This window comes from Entelurus aequoreus, linkage group LG03, assembly GCF_033978785.1.
Source record: "Entelurus aequoreus isolate RoL-2023_Sb linkage group LG03, RoL_Eaeq_v1.1, whole genome shotgun sequence".
In the NCBI taxonomy this organism is placed as follows: domain Eukaryota; kingdom Metazoa; phylum Chordata; class Actinopteri; order Syngnathiformes; family Syngnathidae; genus Entelurus; species Entelurus aequoreus.
The window spans coordinates 81,201,863-81,208,682 of NC_084733.1; positions in this window are offsets into that span (position 1 = coordinate 81,201,863).

Consider the following 6,820-nt stretch of genomic DNA (forward strand, 5'->3'; position numbering starts at 1 on the left):
TGCTGTGTGTGTGTGTGTGTGTGTGTGTGTGTGTGTGTGTGTGTGTGTGTGTGTGTGTGTGTGTGTGTGTGTGTTAAAAAAAAAACTAACAATAAAGATGGTAACTTTGCTTAAAAATATTTATTCATTCCGTAATTGTGCTGTTTATTACGCGTGTATTTTGTAAACATTTTCATGACTTTTGCTGTGCATGCCTTCTCCGCGCTGCTGTGCTGCTGCGAAAGTCCCAAGAGGGTGTTCTTGCCCCTCCAAACTCCCTCTCTTTGTTTATAATGCATATTTTCTGATAGAGATACTCTCTATTTAATCCAAAGAACAAAAGTAGCCGTCAATGGCAAATTTTTACCATTGGTCTCCAAACTACGGCCCGGGGCCAAACGCGGTACGCCGACGTCCAAAATCCGGCCCCCTGATTTTTTTTGGATTTTTAGATTTTTCTGGACATTATGGGCATCCCTAGACTCACAAGGTCATCGGCGAGACTTATGGTAATGGTGCCGGGTGTGATTTTTGAACATTTTCATGACTTTTGACCACCAAAGGTTGTTTTCAAATACTATTGGTTGATGTATTGGCAGGGGAGGTCCTTTCGTACTCCGTCGGGGGTGTGGTCTCAAAGGACAACCTTCTTTTCGTCGTCAGTACGCATTTCGAATTCCGGCTGCTTCGAGACAAGACGTCTATCCACTTCTCCCGCAAAGACTCGGTTGGAGGAATTTGAGTGCGATTCAGAAAAATCCTACTTTTCCGAGGAGCGTCGAGGTAAGTTTTATCATTTTTATAAATTGAAACTGGCGTTTCGCTAATCATGCCTGCTTTTTCATTTTCTCTTGACGCTCGTACTAACAAATACTTTGTTATAACCAAACCATTCACATATACCAGTGTGTGTGTGTGTGCGTGCATGTGTTAATACTCAAAGAGTCGTAAATCGCATTTTGACATAAAGTAACTCTCCCCCCTTACCCCCACCTTCCTCTGACCTCCCCTTTACCCCACCCGTCCTCTTACAGGGCCATCAATCACATTTTGACATAAGGTGTCTCTCCCCCTTAGCCCCGCCTCCTTCTGACCTTTCCTTCACCCCACCCCCTATGACCTTTTGACCTTAGGGTCAGAAATCTTTTTTTGACTAAAGGTGTATCCTTATATCTCTCTTACGTGCACCGTTTAGTTCATGGATCACGTCGTCCATTGTGGGCGTGAGGTGACGTTCACGTTGTATTGCCACATTTGCTTGTCGCATGTCAACACAGATCCTTACTTGATCCGGGTCTTTAGGCTTAGGTGGGGTAACTATTGGAGAGACCCAAGGTGTCGGTCCGGTCACTCTTTCGATTATGTCGTCCTCTTCCAGCTTTCGTAATTCCTTTTCGACCTTCTGTCGGATGTGGAACGGCACCCTTCTGTGTGGTTGACATGTTGGCTGTACATCTGGGTTAATGTGTAGCTTCACACTGAAATCTTTGAGCTTTCCTATTCCAGTGAACAGTTCTGGATAACTGTCAATCAGGTGATCTGACACACTCCTGATGGTGGGGTCCACAGCATTTACAATATGGATTAATTCAAGCTTACTTGCTGTGTCATAGCTCAAAAGAGAGTGTCCACTGCCCTTCAGCACATAAAAGGTTGTTTGCATGTTTCTGCCCTTTACTTTCACACAACACTCAAAAACACCAATAATAGGCAAAGCATGTTTGGACCCATATGAAAAAATCTTGATTTTGGCAGCACTCATTTCTGGCAGTGGCTTGAGCATATTGTATATGTTTTCACTAATAATGTTAACTGCTGCTCCAGAGTCAATCAACACTTCAACTTGCACATCATTGAGCAGTATGTGTATTCTGGGGTGTTTGGGGCAGGCTTCACCATTTACTGAAAATACATGATCATCACTGCTTGATGAATCCCTGCGTGTACCACAGTCTGATGCAGTCACTCGATTTACACGTCTTGTGTTTTCCTGTTGTCCAAATGTGGTGTATCTATTGTGATCATGACGTATATTTCTGTCTTGAGCTGATTTTCTTTGATTTGAGCGGCATACCTTTGCAAAATGGTTTGGTTTTCCACATGCATTGCAGTCCTTGCCTTTTGCTGGACAGTCTCCTCTGTGAGGATATCTCCCCCCACAGTTTCTGCATTCAGTGTCTTTGTTATAATTTGTATTTCCCCTCTGATCACTTACTTGTGGTTTATACTTGTGTTCAAGTGCGTTAACAGCAGTGGATGCACCTTGTTCTATGCTCTCTGCTTGCTGTTCTGATATTTCTAACGTTCTCCCAAAATTCAGCAGCGCTTCCAGCGTCATTTCATGGTCTCCGAGCGCCCTCCTGCGGATTCTCGAGGAAGTGCAGCTCTGAATGAGCTGTGCTTTTATTTCACTGTCCAGATCGATAAATTCACAGTCTTTGGATAGCATCCGTAACCTCGTGTGATATGTGTCCAGATTTTCTCACGGTTGTTGTGTGGCTTTCCTAAACTTGTACACAAGATATTGAGTGTTTTTCTTAGAGGTGAAGTATCCATCAAGTTTCGTTTTTGTTGTTTCAAAATCATCATCTTCGCCCGCAAGCGTGTCATATATGTCATGCACACGTTCCCCAGCTAAGTGCAGAAGCAAAGCCCTTTTTCTTCCATCATTCACAATCAGGGCCGGCCCGTGGCATAGGCCGTATAGGCAAATGCTAAGGGCGCCGTCCATCAGGGGGCGCCACGCCAGTGCCACAAATGTTGGAGGGAAAAAAAAGAAAAAAAGTTGGTACTATTATTTCTAAATACATAAAATAATCCCACGTTAATTAAAATGCAAAGTAAAGCCTATTTAATAGAAATATTATTTGTTACAACATTACGCCCCCCCCTCCCCTGGCACGGTGCGCCCCCTCCCTTCCCGTATCATAACTCTTTTTGGACGTCACCACATAAAAAAATCAACACAAGATGTCAAAACGGCCAAAACTGTCAGGTGCCCAGGGAAGAAAAAAGAGAAAAGAAGAGGAGAAACGAGAAAAAGACAGAGGTAGCAGGTAGGTAACGTTAGCCTACATGAAATTATTTGTCTGTTACAGAATGTGATAGTAACCTGGCCTTTTAGCATTAAGCTAATGTTACATGATTCGGCAATTGCTAATCAATAAATAGCTAGTTCTGTTTTAACATCGGGTTAATATTGTGGAGGGGGCTGAATTGTTATGGAAAATAATAATGTAACGTTAGGTAATTACAGTATTCCCTGGTGTACAGTAATTTGTAAGTCATTCTAGTTAATGCAATATTAAAAAGCACAAATAGAGAACTCTGTAGGATCCCCTTTTTTTGTAATATAGTTGTTAAAGTCATACTGGTTTGATATCTTGTTTTGTGCAGTGCCTTATTTATATTGTATTTTTAATTTATTTTACGCAACTTGTTGACACGTTTTATTTTGTGTTTATGTATGTAAAAAATATTGTATTTCATATATTCATTTTTTATTTTTTGTATTCATTTATTTATCCATATTTTTTTTAATCTTGTTAACTATTCTGATTGTTAATTTGCTTTCTTTAAGTAAAAAAAAAGGTCAAAGACAAAGCTATTCGGTTTCTTGTGAGTATATACACTTCACTGCCGACGTGGGGGGGCGCCACCTAAAATCTTGCCTAGGGCGCCAGATTGGTTAGGGCCGGGCCTGTTCACAATGTTCATTGCAACTAGAAAGTTGTCAAATCGTTGGATCCACTTACTCCATCTTGTCCCGACAGAAGTTGGATCCATCTCCGTGTCAAACGGCAGAATAGCGGCATGGCTTGCTATGGCAGAGTTTAGCATTTTTATTTGTACCTTGCTAGTTTCTTAGCATCCACTGTATGTGCTAACTGGTTAGCTTTTAGCTTTATAACTCACGTTGCGAGTTGTGAATGTTCAGCATCGGAACTTCCTCCTTTCCTTCTGAACAGTCTTCACGCGAATATCCATTTGAGTCCTCGTCGCCACTGTAATGTTTGTAGGTGTACTTTGTTGCTGGTTCAATATTGAGACGGTTAGATTGATTTGGATGCTTTAATCATCAACCTCGCTTGCATGCACCTGTCTCATGGATCAGGCGTAACTGTTCTCACATTGTCCACTAGTGCGTGATGACGTCATCACGCAGCCAGCGTATGTCTAAATATCACAGTATTTGTGTTTTACTTTCCTTATACTGTTACCAAATAAGATTATTTCAGTTTTACCAAGGTTTAGGGATAGTCTGTTTTTGTCAAACTCGTGGTATTTCTTCTCTTAATTTTTGTATTAGCTTTTGTGTGTTCTCTCCTGAACAAAACGCTGTTGTATCGTCCTCTGTATTAAGATTAGATCTGTACTGTTTTTATTGCAGCGACAGTAGAAAAAGGCATCTCAAAGAGATAGGATAATACAAAGTGTAGTAGATGGCATAAAACACACACCTGCCTTTCCTCATTTCCTACTGTATTTATGGTGAATCCAAAAGGCCATGTATGCTTTGTCGTACTTCCGGGTATTTTCATTCTGGTTATCGTCAATTGTTTTGTTTTCTGCTGACGACAACTCCTTTTTTCTTTTCATTCTTGTCACAAACTTCTTCATCTCTTTGCCTATGTTAGCTCTGTACACGTGTTCCCGTGTATTTACTACAAACAAACCCTGTTTCCATATGAGTCGGGAAATTGTGTTAGATATAAATATAAACGGAATACAATGATTTGCAAATCATTTTCAACCCATATTCAGTTGAATATGCTACAAAGACAACATATTTGATGTTCAAACTGATAAACATTTTTTTTTTTTTGCAAATAATCATTAACTTTAGAAATTGATGCCAGCAACATGTGACAAAGAAGTTGGGAAAGGTGGCAATAAATACTGATAAAGTTGGGGAATGCTCATCAAACACTTATTTGGAACATCCCACAGGTGTGCAGGCTAATTGGGAACAGGTGGGTGCCATGATTGGGTATAAAAGTAGATTCTATGAAATGCTCAGTCATTCACAAACAAGGATGGGGCGAGGGTCACCACTTTGTCAACAAATGCGTGAGCAAATTGTTGAACAGTTTAAGAAAAACCTTTCTCAACCAGCTATTGCAAGGAATTTAGGGATTTCACCATCTACGGTCCGTAATATCATCAAAGGGTTCAGAGAATCTGGAGAAATCACTGCACGTAAGCAGCTAAGCCCGTGACCTTCGATCCCTCAGGCTGTACTGCATCAACAAGCGACATCGGTGTGTAAAGGATATCACCACATGGGCTCAGGAACACTTCAGAAACCCACTGTCAGTAACTACAGTTGGTCTCTACATCTGCAAGTGCAAGTTAAAACTCTCCTAGGCAAGGCGAAAACCGTTTATCAACAACACCCAGAAACGCCGTCGGCTTCGCTGGGCCTGGGCTCAACTAAGATGGACTGATACAAAGTGGAAAAGTGTTCTGTGGTCTGACGAGTCCACATTTCAAATTGTTTTTGGAAACTGTGGACGTCGTGTCCTCCGGACCAAAGAGGAAAAGAACCATCCGGATGGTTATAGGCGCAAAGTTGAAAAGCCAGCATGTGTGATGGTATGGGGGTGTATTAGTGCCCAAGACATGGGTAACTTACACATCTGTGAAGGCGCCATTAATGCTGAAAGGTGCATACAGGTTTTGGAGCAACATATGTTGCCATCCAAGCAACGTTACCATGGACGCCCCTGCTTATTTTAGCAAGACAATGCCAAGCCACGTGTTACATCAACGTGGCTTCATAGTAAAAGAGTGTGGGTACTAGACTGGCCTGCCTGTAGTCCAAACCTGTCTCCCATTGAAAATGTGTGGCACATTATGAAGCCTAAAATACCACAACGGAGACCCCCGGACTGTTGAACAACTTAAGCTGTACATCAAGCAAGAATGGGAAAGAATTCCAAATGAGAAGCTTAAAAAATGTGTCTCCTCAGTTCCCAAACGTTTACTGAGTGTTGTTAAAAGGAAAGGCCATGTAACACAGTGGTGAACATGCCCTTTCCCAACTACTTTGGCACATGTTGCAGCCATGAAATTCTAAGTTAATTATTATTTGCAAAAAAAAAAAAAAGTTTATGAGTTTGAACATCAAATATCTTGTCTTTGTAGTGCATTCAATTGAAAATGGGTTGAAAAGGATTTGCAAATCATTGTATTCCGTTTATATTTACGTCTAACGCAATTTCCCAACTCATATGGAAACAGGGTTTGTAGATGGATCAATAGAAAAACTCCCCTCACGACCTGCTATCTGAAAAACCCAGTTTTAATCTGTGAATACCGTAGGATGTCATTAATGTGTTACTGGAAAAAAAAAGGGATTAGATTTGTTCACAGATTCTGTTAAAGACATTATGGGTCACAGAAGTCCATAAAACTTGAACAGAAAGTTCATTGTTCGTCCCTTGTCAGCAGTGTGCTTCTGGGGAGGAGCACCTCTGTTGCCTGTGGAGCAGCTGTGGGGCAGCACATTAGCCCATTAGTCATCTTGATTTAGGTTGGTCCACAGTCCAAACATATTTAGCAGCTTTAAATGGGAAATTAAACATGAGCAAAATATGCCACCATTAAGTGTTAGCGACGGAGAGCAAGGTGTTAGTGGCAACGACCGTGCCTCTATTTAAACTCATTGAATCAGGGCCTTCTTTCCTCCCATGAGGTCTGTGGAAGACGACGAACCCATTCTTAAGAGAAAACCCTGAATGTAAACAAAACTGCTTCACTGCTTGAGTGTGAGTTAAGAATTTAGAGCAGTGGTTCTTAACCTGGGTTCGATCGAACCCTAGAGGTTCGACGGAGGTCA